This window comes from Camarhynchus parvulus, chromosome 20 (genome assembly GCF_901933205.1).
Source record: "Camarhynchus parvulus chromosome 20, STF_HiC, whole genome shotgun sequence".
Classification (NCBI taxonomy): Eukaryota; Metazoa; Chordata; class Aves; order Passeriformes; family Thraupidae; genus Camarhynchus; species Camarhynchus parvulus.
In genome coordinates, this window is record NC_044590.1 from 14,701,050 (window position 1) to 14,727,834 (window position 26,785).

At 49.7% G+C, this 26,785-nt stretch overlaps 1 pseudogene; it reads left to right on the forward strand.

Moving 5' to 3' along the window:
• The window catches only part of LOC115912178, a 53,408-nt pseudogene extending 29,517 nt beyond the window's left edge, over positions 1-23,891 (forward strand).
• Positions 23,892-26,785: the final 2,894 nt, after the last annotated feature.

Here is a 26,785-nt window from a genome sequence, read left to right on the forward strand (position 1 = left end):
TCGCAGCATTTTGTAAGCAGCAAACTCAGGACATCTGATTTCCTTTGGCCTCCTTCCATACGGATTCTCCAGATCTTCAGCCAAATTTCAGCAAATTTCTCTTCTCCTACCCTGCTATTGAAAAATTAGCTGTGGGAATGGAGCTGAGTACTCAGCACAACTAAAAGTTCTTTCTCACTTAGGAACTGCATCTGGAATTGCTCCTGCTCCTAGCATTGCTTCTGCTGCTCAGAAGCTAATAGTTCTGTGGAGTGCAAGTCCAGCTTGTTTTCTGTCAGGAAAGAATTTGTTTAGCTTTTCATTCATTAAGACTTTTTGTAACCTCTTTAAGCCCAGTAGAAATCTGAGCAGGGTTCTAGTGATATAGCCTGTGCTTTGGGAAGGAAGGCTGTTTCAGAGCCTAGAAAAGAAACTTAAGCTGAAGAATTTCCTGATGTTTTCTTTTTCCATGCAGAAATGGCTACAAGCATGTGGCAACATGCTTTTAAACCCACACAAATCTTGGATAGTTATGCAAGAAAAACTCAATCCCTGCTGCAGAGTACAGATGGGAGGAGATCAAAGTGGACAATAAAATATTCAAGGTCCCTCCAGAGGCTTTTCCTGAAGGTACAGAGGGCTTGTTGCACTGGTCCCTTAAGCAGCTGCCTGTGCTCAGCAATGCACGTGTAGGTGGGTGGTCTGTGAGCCCACAATCCTCTCTTCCCTGAGGTGTCCAGGCTGGCTTCCCCACTAGGTGCCCTGCATGGCCCAGGTTTTGGGTCACTGTGAGGTGCATCCTTGGTTCAGTGCCCTCGTTTCAGTGGACATTGTTGCACTGGGAGAAGATGTGATCCAGGCCATTAGATACCAAAGTGGCTTCCCCGGCAGTGGGTGGAACAAAGTAAACCTACTTTCACAGCAGTGCTGGTCATGGAATTTTGCTGTATGCCAACTTATTCTGGTGGCTGGCACTATCACAAAGCTGTACCTTCATCTGCTTATGATCACTATCAGCAAGATAATGAAGTCCTCTTTGGGGTTATGTGTGTTTTGCAGTTTTTTGGGTTGTGGATTTTTTTTGTTTTGTTTTGTTGGGTTGGGTTTTTTTGTGGTGATATTTTTTTGTTTGTTTAATGTTCTTTGGGGTTTTTTTTGTTTGTAGGTATTGTTTTGTTTTGTTTTGTTTTGGGTGTGTTTTGGGGTTGGGGGGGAGGGGAAAGGGAGCGTTTTTTCAGTCTTCTTCCCTGTTTCTAGCTGGCTTTGTCCAGGAATGCTCTGTGCTTCCAGTGGCTTCAGGTGCCTTGAGTGATTCCACACTGCCCCTCTCTACTGTTGATCTCAACCTTGTGGGCAGCTTCTGCTTCTCATTTGCTGTTTTCTTTCCCTCTACCTGGCGTTACAAACCCTTAGCCAGGGCCACAGATGTCCAAGAACACACCAACCTTTCACAGTCTCTACCAGCAGTGATGGAGATCTTCTCTCAGCAAAGGCCAGACCCTGCTGCTGCCAACACCTGTGCAATTGAATCCAACTTTGAGGAAAGACAGATGTGGCAGATGTGGCCCACATGTGGATGGCTGAGTACTGCAAGGCAATGCTATGTAGCCTGTAGGAAGGATGATCCCTGGCCTTACCTGCTCAGAGTGAGGACAGCTACATGTATGGCCAACTTTACTTTCTCCTTGTTTCAGTGAAACTGTTCCCCAGTTTCCTGGTGGTTTCTATGACTTATGCAAAGAAGGGAAAAGAAATCCTGCTCAGGAGAGGGCAAGGAGCCTCCAGAAGCCATTCCTCCTTTTTTTTCAGGTCACTGGATAGCTGGGGAGGGAGAAACAAGGTGCTCTCCTGGTGTTCCCTGACAGCTGGCTCTTGTTCCAACCCAGCTGCAGCTGGTGCCCTGTGAACCTCTGCTATGCTTGAGCACTGCTTGAAATGGTTTAGGTCTCAGACTGATATCCAAGGGGCAGTGGTGCTCCATAAACCCAGGAGTGAGTGGGTCATTATGCCCTCATCTGTTGGCTCTGGCTTATCTCCCACCAGCAAGATTTGGTCTTTGCTATGCCAAAGGAATCAATTACTAATTGTGTTCATTAATGGACAGCACAGCTGTATGTCTTGAGACTGGCAAGTAATGCTTTCCAGTAGCACTTCTCTGGCAAAAATTAATCCACGGATCTGTTGGCACTACCACAGAGATGTGGGGACTTAAACTGCCCCAGAGGATCACGTCCTCCTCAGTGTTCCTTGGATCTTTTTCCCAGGGCCAGAGTAAATTAGTTTTTGCCCTTTCCATTGCATTTCTCTTGGCTTGTTTTTTTCCTGCTTGCCATTTCTGTCATCACTGCAACATACTGAACTCACTCCCTTCATCTTTGCCCTCCTGCTTCTCCCCATTTGTTTTTCTGGAAAGGTGCTTATTTGCCCAGTCCATCATCTCCTGTTGCTTGTGCTAGTGACTGATGTCCTGACATGACTCTTGCTGACCAGAAGCCTTCATTTTCTCCCTGGCTGTGTCCTGCTGCAGAGGATTCTGTAAGGAACAAGAGAGGAGTGGCAGATGAGAACTTGTCACTGGATGTTGAACATAAGGCTTTGTACGTCCTGCAGCACTGGAAAGAGATGCCAGGATATGGGTACAAGCTAGTACCAGAGCATGTGTAAATCCGGTCTTTGTACAACCCGGAGAACCCCGGGCTTGTGCAGGTGAGATGTGTTTCCATGCTAAACCTCAACATTGTTTCGGGGAAGGACCTTCTGGACAACTGGTTTCTAGCCAGCTGTCTGGTCGCCTGTGAATCTTACATATTGTCCCCTTCCTGGGTGGGTGACTGGAGTTGTGTCTGTGGATGGCTGGCCCAGCTATGAAGTGAGGACATTGGCCATGGTTGTCCTTTGCTCACACCTACCCTCTGACCTCTCATGATGCTTCTGAATACCCTTTCCTCAAGGAAATTCTGTCCATTGATGTTGTGTTCACAGCGTTGGTGACCCAGAGTTCTTCTTGTCTCCACAGGTCATTTAGCACTGGCTCTGATGAGGATACTGTGAGGGTAGCAATAGATCTGCTCTGCTTTTGAGCCTTGCCACCAGGCACCCCCATGGGTGATGGTATCCTTGCCTATACCTGCCTCCTCTGCATTGTCCCTTATCACTGCTGTTTTCCAAGAACCTTGTTCTCCACCCTTGGCTTCTCCATCCTTAGTTTTGTGCAATGCAGCCATCTGAACTCATTGTTTTAATGTCCTGCACTGAAATCTCCTGTTCTCTTGGGTACTGGAGGTTTGAACAAAGCAGAGTCCTGCAGTCATGCTGGCTTTCTTTGGCATTGGAAATGCATGAGTCAGACCTATCACTTAGTTTTGTTGGTTTTGCTTAAGCATTGCATTACCATATGCTCCTTATTAAGACAGAGGGACGTGTTTACCTCTTGTCTTGGTTTGGAAAGACAGGAGTCTGCTAAGGAAGGCAGGAGCCTCTCTTGAAATTGAGAATGTAAACTCTCTCTACCTCTCTGAATTGCTACAATTTTAAATTAAGGGGCTCTCAGGCAAAGATATGGGAGCAGGCAATAACAGTTCTTTAATAGGGAAGAAATAAAAAGGATAAAATAAACAATACAGTCTACTGGAACAACACTGACAGAGTCAGAACTTAACTTGACACCCTGTGGGTCTGGGTGTTGGTGGCAGTCCGATTGAAAATGTGGCTGCAGTCTTCTGAAGTATCAGGCGTGATTCTGTTGGAGCAAGGGGAATCTGTAGAGAAGGATGTAGTCTTCCTCTGAAGATCCAGGAGGAAAAGGCAGCTGCTGTTCTTCTGGGGAATCTCGTGGAGAACAAAACTGAACTGCAATTTCAGAATCTCAGAGTATATGGGGTAGCAGTGCTTGGCTCTTCTTTCTGGGCGGAGCATCTCACAATGGGATGTTACAGTTCTTATCAGTCATGCACTGATATTCAATAGTCTGTTATCAGCGGAGGTCCCCTCCCGAGGAAGGTGTGAATGTGGTCATTCAAAGAGAGAGATAAGGCAAACTGCTCACTTGACAAGGTAATCAGCCATACAGATGGTAATGGAAAACATCTTGCATGCAATCTTCAACATTATCTACCCCTTTTCCTATTTCTATCTGTATCACAAACAAAAACTAAAACTTAAACTTTACACACAGTCTTCACTTAAAACTAGGTTTCTCTGTGGCACACAACGGCTTTCTCTATCTTTCTGCATTACTTACTAAGTGCAACTAGGTCTTTGAGCAAAAACAATTCTACGGATGGGTTTATCTTTGCCTGAGGTGGGAGTAATCTAAACAGTCTTTCTTAAAATACTTTTCATGTGTACAACAGGGACTTTATCTCTATCTACTGTGTGCAGTGGTTCAGACTGGGCAGGACTAGCTCGATTTATGGACTTTCTGGTGTTGACTATCTAGGTGGCTTTTGCTAGGTTCATTTCTCAATTTCTAAAAGTCCTCCCCCTGAGTGCTTTCAGGGTAGTTTTAAGTAGTCTATTGCACCGTTCAACTTTCTCGGCAGCTGGTGCATGATAGGGGATATGATATATCCATTCAATGCTATGTTCTCTGGCTCAGGTGTTGATAAGGCTATTCTTGAAATGAGTCTCATTATCTGACTCAATTCTCTCAGGGGTGCTATGTCTCTACAGGATTTGCTTTTCTAGGCTAAGGATGGTGTTCTTGGCAGTGGCATGAGGCACAGGGTGGGTCTCTAACTATCTAGTGGTGGCTTCTACTATGGTCAGCACGTAGCGCTTGCTCTGGCGTGTCTGGGGCAGTGTGATGTAGTCAATCTGCCAGGCCTCCCATACTTGTACTTGGACTACTGCCCACTATACCAGAGGGGCTTCACTCGCTTGGCCTGCTTGATGGCAGCACACGTCTCACAGTCATGGATAACTTGTGAAATACTGTCTATGGTTAGATCTACTTTTCGGTCTCGTGCCTACTTATAGGTGGCATCTCTACTTTGATGACTTGAGGCATCATGGGCCTATCGAGCTAAGAACAACTCTTCTTTATGTTGCTAATCTAAGTCTATCTTTGACACTTTTATTTTTGCTGCCAGATCTACTTGCTCATTGTTTCGGTGTTCTTCATTAGCTTGACTTTTGGGGACATGGGCATCAACATGACGGACTTTCACAGGTAGTTTTTCTAACTGAGCGGCAATGTCTTTCTATTCATCAGCAGCTCAGATCGGTTTTCTCTTACGCTGCTAGTTGGCTTTTTTCTACTTCTCTAGCCATCTCTACAGTGCGTTGGCTACTATCTATGAATCAGTGTAAAGGTAGAGCTTTGGCCACTTCTCTCTCTCAGCAATGTCTAGGGCCAGCTGAACAGCTTTGAGTTCAGCAAGTTGGCTTGATCTACTTTCTCTATCGGTAGCTTGTGCAACTTGTCGTGTGGGGCTCCATACAGCTGCTTTCTACTTCTGGTTCATCTTTACGATGCGACAGGAACTGTCAGTGAAAAGAGCGTAGCGCATTTCTTCTGGGGGCAGCTGGTTATATGGAGGAGCTTCTTCAGCACGTGTTACTGGTTCTTGTTCTTCTTCGTCAGTCAGACTAAAGTTCTCACTTTCTGGCCAGTTTGTAATTATTTCCAGAATCTCAGGGCGATTTGGGTTTCTAATACGGGCGCGCTGTGTGATGAGAGCAATCTACTTGCTCCATGTAGCGTCAGTGGCGTGGTGGGTGGTGGGAACTTTCCCTTTAAACATCTACCCCAGCACCGGTAGTCGGGGTGCCAGGAGGAGTTGTGCTTCTGTGCTAATCACTTCTGAGGCAGCCTGGACTCTTTCATAGGCAGCTAAGATTTCTTTCTCTGTGGGAGTGTAGTTGGCTTCGGACTCTCTGTAGCTTCGACTCTAAAATCTCAGGGGTCGGCTTCGAGTCTCTCTAGGCGCTTTCTGCCAAAGGCTCTAGGACAAGCCATGGTTCCCGGCTGCAGAGTAGAGCACGTTCTTCACTTCTGATCTTGTCTTGACTGGGCTAAGGGCAACTGCATGAGCGATTTCTTGCTTGATCTGGGCAAAGGCTTGTTGCTGCTCTGGGCTCCAGTGGAACTCGTTCTTTTTGCGGGTGACTAGGTAAAGAGGGCTCACAATCTGACTGTATTCAGGAATGTGCATCTTCTAAAAACTTATGGCACTCAGGAAAGCTTGCGTTTCTTTTTTGCTAGTTGGTGGAGACATAGCGGTGATTTTGTTGATGACTTCAGTGGGAATCTGACGCCGTCTGTCTTGCCACTTCACTCTTAGGAACTGGATCTCTCGGGCAGGTCTTTTGACTTTGCTCTTCTTGATAGCGAAGCTGGCTTCTAGCAGAATCTTGATGATCTTCTCTCTTTTCTCAAATACTTTTATTGCCGTGTTTCCTTACACAATGATGTCATCGATGTACTGCAAGTGCTCTGGAGCTTCACCCTTTTTTAGTGCAGTCTGGATCAGTCTATGGCAGATGGTGGGACTGTGTTTCTACTCTTGGGGCAGTCGGTTCTAGGTGTACTGCACGCCTCTCCAGGTGAAAGCAAACTGGGGCTTGCATTCTGCTGCCAGAGGAATGGAGAAAAATGCGTTAGCAATGTCTATAGTGGCATACGACTTTGCTGCCTTGGACTCCAGCTCGTACTGGAGTTCCAGCATGTCCGGCACAGCAGCGCTCAGCGGTGGAGTCACTTCATTCAAGTCACGATAGTCTACAGTCAATCTCCATTCTTTGTCAGACTTGCGCACAGGCCAGATGGGACTGTTGAAGGGTGAGTGAGTCTTGCTGACCACCTTTTGGCTCTCTAGCTCACGGATCATTTTGTGGATGGGGATCACAGCATCTCGATTCGTCCTGATACTGCCGGCGGTGCACTGTTGAGGTGGCAATTGGCACTCGTTGCTCTTCTACTTTCAGGAGACTTACTGCGGATGGACTTTCTGATAGTCTAGGCAAAGTGTTCAACTGCTTGATGTTTTCTGCCTCTACAGCAGCTATGCCAAAAGCCCATCTGAGTCCCTTTGGGTCTTTGTAATAGCCGTTCCGGAGGAAATCTATGCCCAGAATACACGGGGCCTCTGGGCCAGTCACAATAGGATGTTTTTTCTACTCTTTCTCAGTCAGGCTCACCTCGGCTTCTAACAGGGTCAATTGCTGTGATCCCCCCGTCACCCCGGCAATGGAAATGGGTTCTGCCCCCACATGTCCCGATGGTATTAGGGTACACTGCGCACCAGTATCAACTAAGGCATTGTACTTTCGTGGTTCTGATGTGCCAGGCTATCGGATCTACACCGTCCAGAAAATCTGGTTTTCCCGTACTTCTCCTTGGCTAGAGGCAGGGCCCCTCTAACCCTGGGTATACATGGTAGAGGTACTTTCTAGGGGATCTGACAGATCATACTCAGCAGCTCGGTCATGGGAGGTTGAGGCTACTTTTACTTTACTGGAGTTCTCTCGATTAGTGTTTCCCTCTTTGAGTTGACGCACTCGTGCTGCCAGGACAGAAGTGGGTTTTCTATCTCACCTTCCCATGTCTTCCCCATGATCACGCAGGAAAAACTACAGGTCAGCTCGTGGGGTGTACCCTCTCTCTGTAGTTGGGGAACGTTGGACTCTGACTCTGGGGCTTGTGACTCGCACTGGTGCCATATGGGAACTGTTCTTCCTCACCTCTTCCCTCATCTCCCTCATCTCTTCTCTGAGTTCTTGGACTACGGCAGAGACATGAGCCTGCATTGGGCCATTAATCATACTTTCATAATTCTTAAGCTTGTTGGCCACAGAACTCACTGTCTCTCGGTTGGTGTCAGCATTAATTGTTGCAATAAAGGTGGTGTATTGGGATGGCTTTAGATTTGCCAGGCTCTACAACATTTGCCCCGTGCACCTGACTTTGTCGGGGTCATTATCATGCTGTCCATCCCTCCCAAAAAGTACTTCCAACACTGCCACTTCTCTCAGCTGTTGGATCTTTTCTTCAAGAGTCTTCCAGCGCATTCTATGGTGGTGCTCTTGCATTCTTTCTCTGTGAACAAACCTCTCTCTGACACTTATTAAAAGCCGCTCTCAGAGGGAAAGGGACCCTGGCTCCCTTACAAAAATCTGATTGATACTTGAGTCTTGGGTCAAGGGTGCCAAATTCCTTGCCTCACCACCATCCAGCTGGACACCTGTACCCATAAGATCTCAGACCTGAAGTAGCCAGGTTGTATAAGCTTCACGTCCCCGTCGTACAATGTCTTTGTGCAGATTACGGAGACTTTCAAATGCGTCAGGGACTTCGGTGATGATCGCAACTTCTGGTTCTCCTGTGGCTTGTGAGGGCCCTCTCCTATCTGGGTGCTCTGCTTTCATCTTAGATCTCCTTGTTTCTACAGGGGCAACTGCTGCTGGCTGTGATTGCCTTTGCAATTCAGCTGGAGCTTGGACAGTTGTAACATCTGTGGGTTCTGCTGCTGCTGCACTGTTAGACTCTCCCTCTTCAGGGTGGGGGGAAGGCCTCTCACCAGCTGGGGAAGTGTATTCTTTCAGCATCTGGCCTATCTCCTTCACCAAACCCCCCACCCAATCTGGGTAGTTCACATCTGGAGTGGGTTGTGGGGCAGGGTCAGGCTCTGGGGCAGCAGCATCCCTAGCTGGGGTGGGCTGTGGGGCAGGGTCAGGCTCTGGGGCAGCAGCATCTCTAGACTCTGGTGGCGCATTAGGTTCTGGGGTAGGTGTCATGGTAGTTATCTAGGTAAGTCTCCCCTTCTCTCTGAATGCTAAATAGAGCAGGCTTATCAGCAACACCAGCCACTGTATGATATCATTAATATTTAGAGTGGATCTGAACCCTTCAAAAACTGGTGGGGCAGACTCAAAGAAATGGCTAAAAGGTTGGGAGAAGATTTCGCCTGGGGTCATTTCCTTACAGCAGGTGCCATTATTAAAGTAACCCCAAAAACACACACTTAATGTGTGATAGCTGTGAATCTATGTGCCTGCTTTCCAGAGGAAGTTAAAAATCCATGAATTCCTCACCTTATTCACCCATAACACAAACCGGATAACAGACACAGTAGCCTTGGTTATAGGACCCATGTTTAGATAAGGGCCTATAAATGGGAGAAATACAGCCACGATCACGTGCCACCCAAACCGGGGCAAGTTGGACCACATGGTGTCGCTTAATGAGGTTTCTATAGCCACACACAAAAGTTAGATTACTCAAGAACTGTTATTCCCTTTTGGTTTCTGTGCCCTCGAGCCCCACGTTGGGCGCCAAAATCTGTCTTGGTTTGGAAAGACAGGAGTCTGCTAAGGAAGGCAGGAGCCTCCCCTGAAATTGAGAATGTAAACCCTCCCCACCCCTCCGAATTGCTACAATTTTAAATTAAGGGGCTCTCAGGCAAAGATATGGGAGCAGGCAATAACAGTTCTTTAATAGGGAAGAAATAAAAAGGATAAAATAAACAATACAGTCTACTGGAACAACACTGACAGAGTCAGAACTTAACTTGACACCCTGTGGGTCCGGGTGTTGGTGGCAGTCCGATTGAAAATGTGGCTGCAGTCTTCTGAAGTATCAGGCGTGATTCTGTTGGAGCAAGGGGAATCTGTAGAGAAGGATGTAGTCTTCCTCTGAAGATCCAGGAGGAAAAGGCAGCTGCTGTTCTTCTGGGGAATCTCGTGGAGAACAAAACTGAACTGCAATTTCAGAATCTCAGAGTATATGGGGTAGCAGTGCTTGGCTCTTCTTTCTGGGCGGAGCATCTCACAATGGGATGTTACAGTTCTTATCAGTCATGCACTGATATTCAATAGTCTGTTATCAGCGGAGGTCCCCTCCCGAGGAAGGTGTGAATGTGGTCATTCAAAGAGAGAGATAAGGCAAACTGCTCACTTGACAAGGTAATCAGCCATACAGATGGTAATGGAAAACATCTTGCATGCAATCTTCAACACCTCTGAAATGGATTCAGTGTAGGCGAAGTGGTTTTTCTTGGAGCAGAAATAAGCAATCTTTCATAGCCTTAATTTTTTCCCTGTGTAAAATCGAATCTCATGTCACTCTCAAGTGCTGGGAATGGAGAGAACCAAGCAGGGGCTTTCTGATGAGAACTTTCCTTGCAGGATCAAGCCTTTGGTCCTTGAAGAGCTGGAGAGTGGTCTATCTCTTGAAGTGTCTTTGCTCTCTTCTCTCGTCAGGGCTCCTTGCACATGTGGATTGACATGTTTCCAAACGATGTCCCTGCACCACCGCCCGTCAGCGTCAAACCACGACTGCCTGTCAGGTAGCACCTGTGGGGGTAGACCTGGGGCTGGTGGGCTGCAGGGAGGATCAATGTCCCTTGCCATGGCTGGTGGGATGTGCCACAGGGGACTGGCTGAGGGTCCGTGCTAGTGTAGCATGTAGACCTCTTTCCTCCAATTCTGACCACAGGATGTTCTCTTGAGTGTATCATGTTGGGCCCTAAGAGCTTCAGCTGCACAAAGGTTTGGGGAAGGGTTGGTCAATGTCTCTATGGCTGGACATAAAGATAATAGAAACCCAGGCCAGAGTTACTCATCAAACTCTCTTCTGGCTAGTGGACAGATGTCCTTGGGAGTCTGGAGAAATGGAGTTGAGGGAGGAAATCTGCTGTTTTCAAGGATCTAAGGGTACTTTTGAGATGGAGGATCCAGGTTATTCTCTGACGTTCACCTGAAAGGAAAAGAGATAATAAACATGAATTTCAGCAAGGGAAACTCTAGCTGACTATAGGGAAAATATCTTCCCAGTGAGAGTGAAGCCACCCTGGAATAGGGACAGAATGACTCAGATGTGCTAGGATGTCCATCCTTTGTGATATTAAAAACTGATGCAGACAAGGCCCTGCACAATTGACCTACTATGAAGCTAGAGCAAGAGCTTGGAGCAGAGACTGCAGAGATCCCTTCTTGCCTAAGCTTTTCTGTGCTCCTATGGCTTAGTAGAGCAGGGTGGATTTCCCATGCAACGGGGATTTGGTTTGCAAAAGCTACCTGTATTGGCTGTGGGTGTTTGTCTTGTAGGGTTGTAGTGTCCAGAAAGGGTTTTATGCCTAGCAGTGAGACTGCTGGGCTGTGCTTGGCGGGAGGAGCAGAGGGAACCACACTGCTGGGAATTTTCAAGTCCTGCTGCTCTGGCGTTGTGCTCAGGGCTTGATCTGCCCTCCCATGCACCAGGGACAAGGGAATGTGTCTCACCTCTGTGTCCTTCCCACAGCTATGAGCTCCGTGTGATTATCTGGAACATGGACAATGTGATCCTTGATGATGTCAACCCAGTAACAGGAGAGCCTTCCAGTGACATCTACGTGAAAAGGTCTGGTGGGAATGAGTGGGAGGCCAGAGCCTGGCTGCCCTGCTCCCTGCCCTGGCCCACATGCTCACTTGCCTCCTCTGAACCTCTGGTGTGAGGTGCCTACTCCAGTCCTCTTCATGGGCTGCTCTAGCCCCAGAGATGTTGTCCAGGTGTTGCTCTGGTTTGACCCTTTCCTGCTACCCCGTGGTGTTCAGTGCTTCCATTCTTCTGCTCTGCCTCTCAGGCTGGCTGACAAGGGTAGAGGATAACTGAGTTTCTCCTGCAGCTGGATAAAAGGTCTTGACCATGACAAGCAGGAGACAGATGTTCACTTTAACTCCTTGACTGGGGAAGGCAATTTCAACTGGAGGTTCATCTTCCGCTTCAATTATCTCCCAACTGAGAAGGAGATCACCTACAAGAAAAAGGACTCTGTCTTCTCCATGGAGGAATCAGAGTTTCGGGAACTGGCTGTTCTGGTCCTCCAGGTCTGGGATTATGACAGGATTTCAGCTAATCACTTTCTAGGTATGGTGTTACCTGCTGGAAGTGGGGTGACCTGTCCCTTACCTTGCTGGAGCATTTCCCTGGGGTTCAGCTCTCTGAGAAGGGACACTAGGACCATCAGATCAAACTCTTCAGCTCAGCAGTCATCTGAGCTGTTTTTTCACACCTGAGCTACAGACAAAGCCTGGAGATAGGCACCTCCCCTACACAGACATGTAGTGCTTACATGCTTGTCCCAGGGCCTTGGTGTATTTTTTCAGGGCCTGTCACATCACAGGACTTCCAGGTTCTGCTTCCTCACAACCTTTCCAATAAACTTGCTTGTTTTCTGTGCTCTTAGATATGCAGATCTCAAAGTCTGGGCTTAAGAACACTTTTCCCAGGACCTTATGTTGTGGGAACAGGGACAACCTGTGTGAGACTAGACAACCTTTGTGAGACTATTGTCACTTGAGTTGCTGGGACCTCAGAGCTCCCTGGATGCTCTGAAACTTCCCAGTAATAAAACCTGCTGAGCTGGGCATGCAGCAAGGCCCAGTGCCAAAACAGAGCTAGTGGTGATTCCCCACATATTATGCTAGCACAAGTACTGCTGATTGTCTCCCACTTCTGCTGTCATCCCCAAGATTATAGCACTCTGTTCAGTTGTTCCTCCCTTCTTCAAATGTTAACCTCCCTACTAAAAAGCAGCCCCTTTCCCCTACTATCTCCTGGGCATGTTTAAACTCTCCTTATACTTCACCTTTCATGGTGTATTTAAGAGGCTTTACTGCTAGAGGAACTTCCAGTGGTTCAGCCATGAAGAATTGAGGCACTGAAGAAAGCATTAACAATTCCAATGATTTCTGGCATGTATAATCTCAGGAACTTCTAGACAGTAAGAGGCTTCTGCAGGGTTTATTGCAATCTCCTGCCCCAAGACGGGCTGGATGCACTGTAGGTCAGGTTGCTTAGGACATTTTCTGGGTGGGTTTTGATTATCTCCAAGGATGGATTCCTAGCATGCTTCTGGAACCCTTTCCCTGGCTGCACCTTTCTCACAATTCTCAAGTTTTCTTACTTGCAGCATTTTGTGTCTGTTGCCATAGGTGCTTTCATTACGCATTTCTGAGAAGGGTCTAGCTCCATCTGCTATCTAGCTTCCTTTTGGCTGTGAGGGATGCAGTAAGATCACCCTCTTGACCTCTCTTCTCTGGACTGAACATATATGTGTCTCTCACCCCTCTAGCTGTGGCACCTACTTCATACTTGACTATCTCAGCCAATAAAAACTATTTAGTTGACACCTTTCTTGTATTGGGGGTCCAAAACTGGGCACAGTATCCAGACGCAGTCTCACTTGGAAATGAGAAGGGAACACTCACATCCCTTGTCTGCTTTTACCAGTACAGACCAGGACGTGGTAAGATTGTTTTGTTGCAAGAGCTCAGTGCCAGAGTGGAACAGGAACTCATTCCTGTTGTATTGCATCTAGCTGTCCCCTCCCATACCTGGTTCGGTGGGCTGTCCCACGGGTGGTCCCTCCCCATTGGCATCCCATTGGCCATGGTCCTCTTTCCTCGCCCCCTCTCCCCTGGACAAAACCCCATAGCAGGCTGTCTGGGGTTCTCTTTCTTCACCTGGGTGGCTGCACCACCTCACGTCCTGTCTCAAGCTAATAAACGGATACCTACACCCACGTGGAGGAAGAGCGCTCCTTGTGTTTTGTCCTTCGTCTATGCTGGTTCCGTGCTGGGCTTGGATTCGTGCTGGCCAGATTGGACTCATATAAGCCCAGAAACCCACGGAACGCAGCAGGTGGCTCCCAACGTGTTTGTCACCCACGACGACCACGAAGAGGCTGGTACTCCCCACTGGTGGATTATGTTAGCTTTTGGGAATTCCACCTTCCTCTGCCTTTTTGTCGCATTTTTGCTGGTGAAAAGCCTGAGGTTGGACCGACATCCCGCCAGCGCCCGAGGCGGACCGGTTCCGGCGAGGAACTTTTTACAGCCATCACAGCCTAGACACAGTCCCCAGAGCGGGGTGAGTATTCCCCACGGCTGTTAGGGGACCCCGGGGGGACCCTCAGAGGGTGGGGGGGCACTCCCGGTGCAGGGAAAATCCAGTCCTAAAGAGGATTTGCGGTTTCCGCGCGGCTGCGCGGCAGCGCGGCTCCGCCACTCCGGCAGTGCCTGTGCACGGTTTCAGGGACTCCAGCAGCGTTTACCCACGGCGAGCGGCTCCCGGGGCCGGTGGCACCGCCGCCGGGGAGCATGGGTTCGCAACACAGGCGAGATTCGCGCGTTCCACTGCTGCGGCAGCGCGGGCGGAGGGGCAGACTCTGCCGCTTGTGTTTTCGCTGGGAGCGGAGGACCCAGAGCGGCGCCGGCACCTGGCACGGAGGAGCTCCAGCCGACCACGTGGCAGCCACGTGGTGGGGGGTTGCCGAGCAGCTGCTGCTCACCCTTTTAAAAAGCCGCGGGGGCTTACGTAAACAGCTTCGTCTCCCCCGCAGAGGCGGCGGGGGGCGGGGGGAGCTGCCTGGATTCTTTCCCGGTTTGGCTGTGGACTAAGTGCTTTCGGTTTTCGTTTGTACAGGCTGTGAAAAGGTAGATTTACGTGCTGCAAAAAGCTAAAAATGGGTGCGAAGTTTTCTGTAGCGCAGAGGAGCATTTATACCCTACTTTTAAAACTCCTAAGTAGTCAAAAGGTTACAGTTTCCAAAGCAGTTCTGAAACAGTTTGCAAGTTGGTTGTATCTTCATTTTCCTGAGCTTACCCAGCACAATGTTAACTCTATGTCTACCTGGAACAAAATTGGAGCGGTGTTAACAGCAAAGGTCGAACAGGGAGATAAAACAGTGTCTCCGTTTTTCCCTGTGTTCCTGGTCATTCGGAAAGAGGTTTCACAAAGAGATGTAAAAGGAAAGCCAGAGGAAATCTCACCTGCAGTTTCCCCTGTCCCCAAGCCCAAACCCTCCGCCCCTGAACTGAGAGAAAGTGGTGTTTCCCGGCAATTACGGGGTGCCTGGTGCTGCCAATGCTGCTGCCCTCCCTCCCATTCCCAAAATGGCTGCGACCACATGGTGGGCATGCATAATGCTGCTGGCCGCATGGCTGGAGCCCAAAATGGCGGCAGCCACATGTTTCAGCCCCCCACTCACCCTTCTTCTTCCCACAATCCCTTTGGCCCACCTGTCCCCTCCCCCAACCCCTTCCGGTCCAACAATCCCTTCCTTCCCCTAGACGCTCCTCCCCCTCCCTTCGGGTCTCCGCCCCCCATTGCATCATCCGGTTCCCACGGTTGCCTCGCCCCCCTGCCTGCAGCCCCCTTACCTGGGCCCCAAGAGGGTCGAGGGCTGGGGGGATGCGGCCAGGGCCTGGGGGGGTGGGGCCCTGCCCGGTTCCCACGGGGGTGGGGCAGGGGGAGGGGAGGTCCCTCCTCCCAGTTACCAAGGTGCCGGGGTGGGGGGGGCAGAGGCAGGGGGTGTAACCCCTCCCAGTCTCCAGGGGGGTGGGGTAAAGGACGTTTCCCTGCCTGCTTCCCAACGCAGTGGGGGAGTGCGTGGTCCCCTTCCTGGTCCCCAAGGCGGTGTGGCATGGGGAGGGGGTAGCCCCCCCACCGGGTCCCATGGGGGTGGGGCTGAAGGGACAAATCCTGGAGTCCCAAACCGGGAGGAAGGATTTATCCCCATGGTAGCCCCTGTCCAATACACAGGTGGTAGGACTGGTCCTAGAACATACCAGCCCTTCTCATATCACTCTAAGTGTGAGTTATGTAAAAGTCAATTAGAATTTGGAAGAAATAGTGAAATTTTTAGAAGCATGATGAAAGCCACGTTAACATCTCTTGAATTTGTTCCTGCTGACATTGTAGATCTTTTCCGATGCTTGCTTACCCAGTCAGAGTTCGACCTATGGGAAAGCTCTTGGAAGAGATTGCTTAGGGATCTCATGGAAGAACTTAAACAAAACCCCCAGGGTGCCAAAGATTTAGAGAATAATAACATTACTTATGAACATCTGTGTGGTGAAGGGGAGTGGGCTAAGCCGGAGGACGAGGCTCGGGTGTTGTCAAAATTCAATAAGATGAAATCCTCTAGATAAGATTTCAAATATTGCACATAAGGCTTTTAACCAGCTACCAACTGCTGAAGCTAGTGGTAGCTTCTTTGACAATAAACAGTCTCCTTCAGAAAGTTTCTTGCAGTTTGTCGACCAGCTCCGTGCACAGGTTGAGAGACAAGTTCGGGACCCCAACACACAGATGGAGATAGTGAAAGAGATGGCACAGAGGAATGCCAATGAAGTCTGCAGCAGGGTACTCCTTGGACTGCCCCTCAACCCCCCACCTACACTGGCAGAGAGGATGGAAGCCTGTGCTAGGAAGGCGGAACTGTTTGCTGCACGGGAAACGGGGTCAACGCTGACAAGCCCAGAGATGGTGGCCGCTGCAGTCAGGAGGCAACACATGTCACCAGAGCAACTTCATCTGCTTCATATGCAAGAAACCAGGACACTTTGCCCAGGACTGCCCCCAAAGCCAGCAACTAAAGACACCCTTCACACCAAAAAACCCCGATGCCAGCGCCCACCCGCTCGGCGCCTCGACATAAATGCAGCGGGTTTCCCTGAGGGGGAGGCCTCCCCCAAAACAGGACAGGGGGAGGAAGGGAAGCGGGATGCGGGAACACAAAATAACCATTTACAGGGTAAAATCTGGTGGTCTCACAAGCGTTTCAGGCTTGTGACCACCAAAGATTTTGCTTTCAGGTCTACCCAGTGGATGGTCATTGGAGTGGACTTGCCAGAAGAGTTCCAGAACTTGACCAAAGATCATACAAGATTGTACAGTGAGTACTTTGTCATTGGGGACACTGCACACACACCTATGGAGATTGAGGTGGCCCCCATGACCATCAGAGGGGACATACCTAACCTCATTCTCCTGGCGCGCTGTCCACAGCCACCCTTCCGTTTGGCCCAGGGGCAAATCATCGCCCAGGCCATTCCTGTTCCAGCAGAAATTTCAGTAGATGACAAGGCACCAGGTGTATACTGGGCAGAAATAGTTGGCGAGGACAAACCCATTATGGGATGCAACCTGAAGCGTGGAACAGAACACCTCCACGTGGAAGGGTTACTTGACACTGGGGCAGATGTGACAATCATACCTGAAATGTTGTGGCCGTCACATTGGGATCTGCAGCCCGTGGCTGGTCAAATTCAAGGTGTAGGAGGATTCACATTGGCAAAGATATCAAAGAGCATCGTGCAAATTGAGGGACCAGATGGAAAATTGGCCAATGTCCGCCCATTTGTTACTAATTACAAAGCTCCCCTGTGGGGTAGAGACACCATGTCCCAGTGGGGGGTCAAATTGGTCATCCCTAAAACACCCCAGGGTTTTTAAAAGCAGCCACTGTCGAGCGCCCCGCCCACAAGTTAACATGGCTGAGAAATGATCCAGTCTGGGTAAAACAGTGGCCACTCAGTAATGAAAGGATAGAGGCGCTCGAGGAGCTTGTGGCAGAACAATTGGCCAAAGGACACATTGAAGAGACATCTAGCTGCTGGAATTCCCCAGTCTTTGTAATAAAAAAGCCAGGGAAGAACAAGTGGCGGCTCCTCCATGATTTAAGAGAAATAAACAAGAGAATTGTGGACATGGGGTCTCTCCAACCAGGGATGCCCTCCCCAACGATGCTCCCCCAGAATTGGCAATTGGCTGTCCTGGACATCAAGGACTGTTTCTTCCATATTCCCGTACACCCAGAGGACGCGCCACGGTTTGCCTTCTCGGTTCCCACCACCAACCGAAAAGCCCCAATGAAGCGCTACCACTGGAAAGTATTGCCTCAGGGCATGAAATGTAGTCCATCCATCTGCCAGGGGTACGTGGCTTTGTTGCTGTCCCCAGTGTGCGCCCAGAAAAAAGAGGCAATCATCCTACACTACATGGATGATGTGCTTGTGTGTGCCCCCGATGACATAATACTCCAAGACACACTTGACCTAGTGGTTAAAGTTTTAACCTCTGCTGGATTCCAACTGCAGGAAAACAAGGTTCAGAGAATGCCACCTTGGAATTACCTGGGTTTACAAATCACTGCGCGGACCATTGTTCCGCAGAAATTGGAAATTAAGATTGATCCCAAAACTCTAGCAGATCTCCATTCCTTGTGTGGGGCTTTGAACTGGGTCAGGCCTTGGCTTGGTCTCACTAACAGAGACCTAACTCCCCTTCTTAATTTACTGAAGGGAGAGAGAGAGCTAGCCTCTCCCAGGGAACTGACCCCAGAGGCAAAAAAACCGCCCTCCAAAAAGTGCAGAAGGCTTTGGCCGAGAGGCAGGCTCACCGTTACAAGCCTGAGCTGCCTTTTGAATTCATTGTTTTGGGGAAGTTACCACACTTACACAGGTTGATATTCCAATGGTTTGAAGTACAAAAGGATCCACTTCTAATCATAGAGTGGGTTTTTCTCTCTCATCAGCGATCCAAAACCATCACACAGCCACAGGAGCTAATAGCTCAGCTGATCTGGAAGGCCAGGGTAAGATTGCGTGAGCTGGCCGGTTGTGACTTTGAGTGCATTCACCTTCCAGTCAGCCTTTCTAAGGAGGGAAAGAGCTCTCCCGAGAGGCTGACCAGAAAATGGTTCGACAACCTGCTCCAGAGCAATGCCAGTCTCCAGCTATCCCTGGACAGCTACAGTGGACAGGTATCAGTCCAGGCCCCATCACACAAGCTGTTCCACGAGGAATTCCACCTCATTGCTCCTGAGAAAAGGAGTCTTAGGCCACTCAAGGCGCTTACAGTGTTCACTGATGCATCCGGAGCCTCCCACAAGTTGGTGATGACTTGGAGAAATCCCCAGACCCAGCATTGGGAAGCTGATGTTGAGTTTGTGGAAGGGTCGCCCCAGATTGCTGAGCTTGCGGCGGTGGTAAGAGCCTTTGAGAGGTTCTCAGAGCCAATCAATTTGGTTACTGATTCAGCCTATGTGGCGGGGGTAGTGTCCAGGGCGGAGCAGGCAGTTCTCAAAGAAATCAAGGATGGGCATCTCCACAGGTTGCTCTCAAAACTAATTTACTTGGTTTCGCAGCGGGAGCACCCCTTCTATGTGATGCACGTGAGGTCACACACTGATTTGCCAGGCGAGATCGCAGAAGGTAATTGCAAGGCAGATGCCCTTGCCACTCCGGCAGAAATGGCACGCCTTCCAGACATCTTTCAGCAGGCAAAGCTAAGTCACCAACAATACCACCAAAATGTTCCAGGTCTAATCCGTCAGTTCCAACTAACTCGCAGTCAGGCTCGAGCCATTGTGGCCACCTGTCCCAATTGCCAGCTTCAGGCAGTGCCATCCCTGGGTGTTGGGGTTAACCCCCGAGGCCTTGGGAGCTGTGAAGTGTGGCAGACAGACATCACACACATTCCCAGTTTTGGTCGCATGAAATACGTACATGTCAGCATAGACACATACTCAGGTGCGGTTTATGCCTCTGCCCACATAGGGGAAAGGGCTGCGCATGCCAAACAGCACTTGCTGCAAGCCTTTTCAGTATTGGGGGTCCCTAGGGAAATTAAAACTGACAATGGCCCAGCGTATGCCTCCAAGGAGTTCCTAGAGTTTGTCCAGCAGTGGGGAGTGGAGCATAAGACAGGCATTCCCCACTCCCCCACAGGTCAAGCTGTGATTGAGCGTGCCCACCACACGCTCAAAGAGGTCCTGGCTAGGCAGGGTAATTCTGCAGCGTGGATGACACCACAACAAAAGCTCTGCAAAGCCTTGTTTACTATCAATTTTCTCAATTGTTCCTTTGAAAACATGAATCCTCCGGTAATATGTCATTTCAATACTAACAACCAGTTTAAGTTGTCACAGCGTCCACCAGTTCTCATTAAGGACCCGGAAACCAAGGGTCCTTATGAGCTCGTCACCTGGGGTGTCGGGATCTCTAGCTGGTCAGAGTGACCCCGAGAAAAGTTCGAAAGTCTCTTTTCCCAGCCCGGCGCTTGAAGAAGGAGTCAGGGCTCTTCATTTCTCGGTCTCAAGGTTGTTTATTTTATCTTATCTATAAAAAGTTTTCTCCTGCCCTGCCGAGGTCAGCTCAGCAAGACAGTTCCAGGCACTCTCCGCCCGCTCCCAAGGCTGTGTCGTCTTTTATACTACAAATCACGTATATCATATTTACTTTTACTTTCCAATACCTATCACCCATGTTAGACAGTGCACCTCTATTCTAAACCAATCCCCAAGTGCCAACATCACAGCAGAAGATGGAGGCCAAGAAGAAGAAGGAGAAAGGCTGGACACACCCAGATTCCTCCATCTTGCCTCCTGAACCCCCATACCAAAAAAGCCAAAATCTTCTTTTCCAGCCCATGATAATTTCACTATTATTCTACCTAAACTGTTGTGGCTTGCTGATCTTCATATAAGGTTGGTAATTTGCTCCATGGGTCATAATCAAAACCACAGGTGTCTTGGGCTCTGTGACAGGGTCTCTGAGACCCCTAGCAGGGGTCCTGGTGTCCTGGACAGCCAGAGGTGTGTCCTGGGTCCTGACACTGGGGGTGTGGTTACGCGTGTGTATCCACCCCCTCAGGCCTTCGATGGATACCCCAAAAGTGGGTAAAACCTTTTGTCCCCAAAAATGCAGCTCCAGCAGATGGGGAGAAGAAGCAAGCAGCTGTCGCTTCCAAGAGAAGACGCCGCTGGAAGAAGAAGGAAGAAGCTTCCTAAACCAGTTAGCTGTATTCTGGCAGACCCATGAACTTGTATGTGTCTTGTTCAAAAATGTTTGTTTTCCTTTGTAGAATAGAAAATCTACCTCCCACCTAACCTCAAGATGAGCCCTGCCCGAGTGGTCATCCTGTTCACGCTGAGCAGTCGCACAGCTGCGTGGATCGTTTCTCAGCCACGCCAAAACATCTGGGTGACCCTGGCACAGACACTCCAATATGCCTGTCCACAGCAGCAGCAAAGGAGATTTCCTCCTGCTGCTGCATGGACACGAGTGCCAGGAATTTGAGGGACTGTGCTGCATGAACCTAACATCAAAAGCACCCAACGTCCACGCAGCTCTCTAAGAAATGAAAGGCCTGATCGGACGAGTTGAGCAGGAACTCGAAGACTGGTTCTGCGGATTGTTCAGGGACTGGGGTTTCTCGGGGTGGTGGGCCTCTATAATTAGGACAATTTTGTTGTTTCTTGTTGTTCCTTTCCTAGTCATGTTAGCATTTGGGATTCTACGCCGCATAATTTTAAAGGCTATTAATGGTTTGGTCTCCAGCACCACAGGAGTCAACTGCTCAGAGTTTGTGGAACTAAAGCAAATTGACAGGCCCGCAAACTATGAGTGGTGGACAAATTCATAATCAGCAGCAGAAATAGTCTGGTACATTTCCTTTTAGTTTTAGTTAACAGAAAAGGTGGAGGTGTTGTATTGCATCTAGCTGTCCCCTCCCATACCTGGTTCGGTGGGCTGTCCCACGGGTGGTCCCTCCCCATTGGCATCCCATTGGCCATGGTCCTCTTTCCCCGCCCCCTCTCCCCTGCACAAAACCCCATAGCAGGCTGTCTGGGGTTCTCTTTCTTCACCTGGGTGGCTGCACCACCTCATGTCCTGTCTCAAGCTAATAAACGGATACCTACACCCACGTGGAGGAAGAGCGCTCCTTGTGTTTTGTCCTTCGTCTATGCTGGTTCCGTGCTGGGCTTGGATTCGTGCTGGCCAGATTGGACTCATATAAGCCCAGAAACCCACGGAACGCAGCACATTCCGAGCAGGACAGAGGCACAAGACCAAACAGGGAGATGAACTGAGGCTGTTGCAGATATATGATAAACTTGAAACACTTAAAGCACTTATAATTTTAAATCATTATTATTTTATAAGTTTAATTGACATTTCCAGGAATTAGAGAGGAAGATTGTCTTGGACATGTGAGGAGAGCAGGGTGGGACATAATAAAGGGGTGAAAATAACTCACCATAGGAACTTACCAAACAGCCTTTATAAAAAATGAGATGAGACCTGGGGCTTCTGCCTCTTAGTCTCTAACTCCTAAGCTAGTAATTTCTTATGCATAATTTCAGGTTCTCCATCTGTAAATGTGCAGGGTGCTGCTAGATAATTGCAGCAGCTGGGACCTGCTTGTGGCAGTTGGGAGCCTGGCAGAGACAGCCAAATGTTGTGTGGGGCTGACCTCAAGGTTTTACCATGTGGTCTCCTTTTCCCTGTGCCTGCAGGCTCCATCGAATTGAAGCTGCATGACATGGTGTGAGCAGCCAAGAGCTCTGAGCATTGCACCATCAAAATGGCCAAGGAGAATGCAACACCTTGATTCTCCATCTCCCGATATAAGCGCATGAGGGGCTGGTGGCCCTTCATCAAACTCAGAGATCAAGAAGATGACGAGAGACAGGAAAGAGAGTACAAGAAGAAGAAAACGAAGTGGAGCAGCTCAGTCAGACCAGAGGACATGGAATTCACAGACCCCAGTGGGAACAAGTATTTCCTGACGGTAAGGTGGGGAGCTGGCACTGGTGAGCACAGCCAGTGTTTTTCCTCTGCCTTGATGTGGCAGCCTGTCCTACACGCACACAATCTACAAGGGAAGCAGTGACCCAGCTTCTGCAGGATCCTGAAGACTTCTTCCATCTACTGCTGATCCAGCACTTTGTCTACCCCTGAGAAACCAGGTGCTGTGGCATGCAGAGGTGTCTGACTTCATGTATTCCTCTGAGCTTTCCATAGAGCTCAGCTCCATGAGGGGAGCTGTATTGGTTTAGGAATTTAGTATTCCCACTAAAACACTTTAGACCATGTTCTCCTCACTCACTCCTACTCCAAAGCAAGAGGCATATGGCTCCCCATCGCCAGTCAGGAGAGCAGCAGAAGCTTGTCCTGGGGTCTCTGCCTGCCCAAGAAAAGCAGGTGCCAACTGACCAGGGACAGACTTGCTCCTGATACCCCTGCTACTGGACCACTGTGTGTCTCCAAGGGTGAATTTTGCTCATTGCCACTGTGGGAGGGTAGAGACAAATCAGGTAGTTGGGGAGTTCATTAAAATACAGTTCCTTGTCTGCAAAACAGTTTCTTACCAGGCCACAGTTTCCACTGGCTGTGACGTAAGACTATAGCCAATGGAGAAAAAAAAGCTCTGAGCCATCTGTAAGTGGAACTGGGAGAAAAATACCCAGTTGTGGCAGGATGCGTGGTCATTGCACTGGTTTGTGAAGCAACACGTTCAACCGTGGCTCAGACATATTGTCCCTCCAGGGTAAGGTGGAAGCAGAGTTCCAGCTGCTGACTGTGGAGGAGGCTGACAAAAGTCCCGCTGGCTTGGGCCGAAAAGGGCCTGAACCCCTGGAGAAGCCCAAGTGAGTATATGTATTATCACCTTTAGGTTGAACAGACAGTGCCATGTTCTCAGCAGCTGTTTGTATGGAAACCAGGAGTATTGGCTTGTCTGGAAGCCAAGAGCAATCTCTGAGGTCCTGGGCATTGGGGTCTGCAGGACCAGGACTGCCAGAGTTTCCCAGAGCTCAGGTGAGTCCGCAGGACTTGAGGCTGCAGCACCTGACCCAGGATTGATCTAAGGATGATACTCAAGCCAGCTGTGCCATAACATTGCTTGTACAATGGTCAGATCTGTCTGGGTGAAGGGATCCCTTGTGTACAAAGGTGAATGACAGCTCTGGGGACACTGGGGCACTGTTCCAAAGAGTCCCATCCTGTTGTCTCTAGTGTTTCCACAGGCCGTGTGTTTACTGTAGCCCCTGGGCTGATCCTGCCTGGAAGCAGCAGGAAGAGCTAGTGATTCATGAGGGTAGCAGGACACCAAAGCAGAAGGGCCAACGTGATGTTCTGTGGATTGAGCATGTGCTTATATATTCTTCTCTTCCTGTTCTAGTTGGCCCAAAACAACTTTTAACTGGTTTGTGAATCCCATGAAGACCTTTGCGTTTTTTATCTGGAAGCGGTACAAGAGATACATAATTGTGCTGTTTGTTGTCACTGTTCTGACAATCTTCCTGGTTCTTTTGGTCTACACCATGCCTGGATACATCAGCGAGAAGATCATTAATGGATAAATGCTCTTCAGCAGAGAACTATTCAAGGATGGGTGATTGTGGCAGGTGTCGCGGTGCGTGCGGTTTGTTTTAAGAAGTTTTCGTAAATGTTTAGTGCAGTTCTGCAGAGGTTATACTGAGTTTTATAGGTTTTTCACTCGCCTAAGATGGCGATTTTTTCCAAGGCTCCCCCTCCTTCCCCCCTTCTTCCCCATGCGAGCCAACTGTCACTCACCCCATCACCTTGGTTTCTCCCGCCTTTTTGTAACAATTCATATGTCCATCAGTTGCCCCCTCCTCAGTTGCCCCGGCGACCCTCCTGTCCATCACCCTCTCCCCACTCCCTGTCCCCAGAATCTTCCATCAAGGGCTGAGGGTGATTGGTGCAGGGTGGGAAGCCACTCCTTTATTATGTTCCCATTTGCTGCCGTGTCATGTCTATTATTTGTACGCTTGTTCTCATTGGTTGTCTGTGCCTCCCCCCTCCCCTTGGAGTTCCTTTATCTGCCCCCTCCGAGGGGTGGGCGGGGGGCAGTTGCTCGCACTCCCTACCCGACCTATCCTTCCCTTTCCCTAAATAAACCCGGTTCCTTGCTGCGAGCTTCTGTCCTGCTTCACGTCTCTTCGCCTCGCTACTTTGTCGCTGCCTTGCGCCTCTCCTACCTCAGCTCTCACAGGGACGCCTTTCCCTGCCAGGACGCAGGGAAGGTCCCTGGCAGCCAGCCACTTCCCCAGCCGTCTCTACGGAGCTAGCGCTGTTGAAGGCAAGGGGCTGGCCCCACCAGGCTGTGTGCTGCGGGACACTTGTGGCCGCTAGCCGGGGTCAGACGCCCGCGCAGCCGCAGGCAGGAATCAAGATAAGATCAGAAAGTTTGATGAAAACCTGCAGGTGCAGAGACAGCCTAGAGAGACAGAGACCTGCAGAAGTGAGCTTTGTTTTCCTTGTGAATACAAACTCCTTAGCTACTCTCTCCGATGCTTGCGTTTTTTAGCTGCTTTCTGGAGCTGGGGGACAACCTGTTTCTTTGTGTGGTACAGGCTGATCCTGGTTCAGCAGTCCTCACTGCTGCCCCTTTGCCCTTCCTCCTGAGTAGTACAGCAGCAAGGACTACACTGGGACAACATGGGGTCATGAGTGTGCATCTGTGTTTGGTGTTGGGCTGACGTAAACCAAATGAGAAAATAAATTCATAAATTGTTCTTGGCATGGTTTGTGGTGCACCAGGTTTCCTGTCATCTGCACAGACAAGCCCTGACATGATCTGATCCCAGTGGAGGTGTTTCAACCAGGGTTTTGAAAGGATGGATTCCTTCTGAGTAGTGCAGGTGATGCTTAGTGGGACCACAGCTTTTCCAAAGAATTTATCTGACTATGCAGTTTTATAGCAAAGGTGCCTGTGTCATGGCCTTTTGAATGGGGCAGGAATAGAGTATGTTTTGTGGACAAAACTCTCTGGGCAGAGCCAGGCAGGTAGATGTGAAGCAGGTGAGGACTCCGGCTGGACATGAACCCAGAAGTCAATGTGGGGCAGACATGATGTTCCCCCAGTGAGTCTAGAGTTCAGCCATGGGGTGGGGACCCCAGAATGGCAAAGAGGAAGGCCTCTCTCCCTCTTGGGGACCTTTGGGCTGCAAGGTGGGGGTGAAATAGGCTGCAAAGGGCTCAGGTCATGCAACACCTGTTTGGGGCTACAGCAAAGTCCTGGGCTGTGACAGTGCTGCATTGCTCCCTGTTTTTCTGCAGGGCCTATTTAGTGGGATGTTGCCTTCATAAATAGTGCCTGGTCCTCTCCGGCAGTGCCCAGTGAGCCCCAGCAGCGATTGCTCCATTCAAACAAACTCAGTGCGCTCCAGGACATCCAGTGCACACCTCCAGAGAGCCCTCTTGTCTCTTTCAGCCATGCTCAACCACACTTCCCACCACACCACCTGTTGAAACACTGGCATTGGTCTCCTTCTCGTAGCAGATAAAGCTGGCGGATTTTGGTGTCCTTTCTTTTGTTGGTTCTGCTTTCCCCGAGGTCTGGGCCGGCGGAGCGGCTCCCACAGCTCCTGGCCGATGGTCTCCTGTCGATTGTCGGATCTTGGACCAAAATGAAGGAGAACAGTTCAGGATAAAATACCCAAAAGCCGCTGGAGGATTCCTGCCGCAGTCTCGCCCGGCCAGGGAAAGGGGAAAAAAGAAACTTGTTACTTAAGCTAACAAAAAACTCAAGCTAGCTAAACAACAAAGTAACGTCTGGTCCGCGGGGCACCCAGCACACTCCGGAGTGAGGCTTTGAACAAAGCCCACGGCTCCCAAGGCTCCCAAGGCTCCCACACCCCGCTCACCGACTCACCTTAAAGTTACAGCAAACTTTTCTGGGCATAAAGACAAGACACGCAGGCTTCCTCAAAATACTTCTGTTTATAATTGCTGCTGTGTGCCTGGGATCTGCAGGTGTGTGTCTGTGTGCACAAAATGAAAGGAGGGTGGGGCAGTGTCTGTTCAGGGTGTGAGTTTGAGAGCCAAGAGGTTCTGTCCTGCCTTTGCTGCTGGCAGCAGAGTGACCCCAGGCCTCTGCCCCAGACCCCTCCAAGCCCAAATGTGACCATGATTCATACCAGCAGTTCCCCTTCTGGGTCAGCACCATGGCTGCCCTGATCTCAGTGTGCAGCGGATGCAGGAGGAATTCAGGTCACCCACCACCTCTGCTTTCATCAGCCGCGTGGACCACTGCAAGGCTACTGACAACAGCATGGAGAAGAAGAGCAGCAGTGGAGTGCTACAGGGATGCAGCCTAGAGGCGCGTGACAGGTTATGGTGGCCAGGGTTGTCAGAGACTGCAGATGGGTCTAAGGCCTGACATATTTGGTCGGCAGTTATGCATGTTGACAAAATAATGTAGAAGAAGAACTTAGTTGGTAGGACTAAC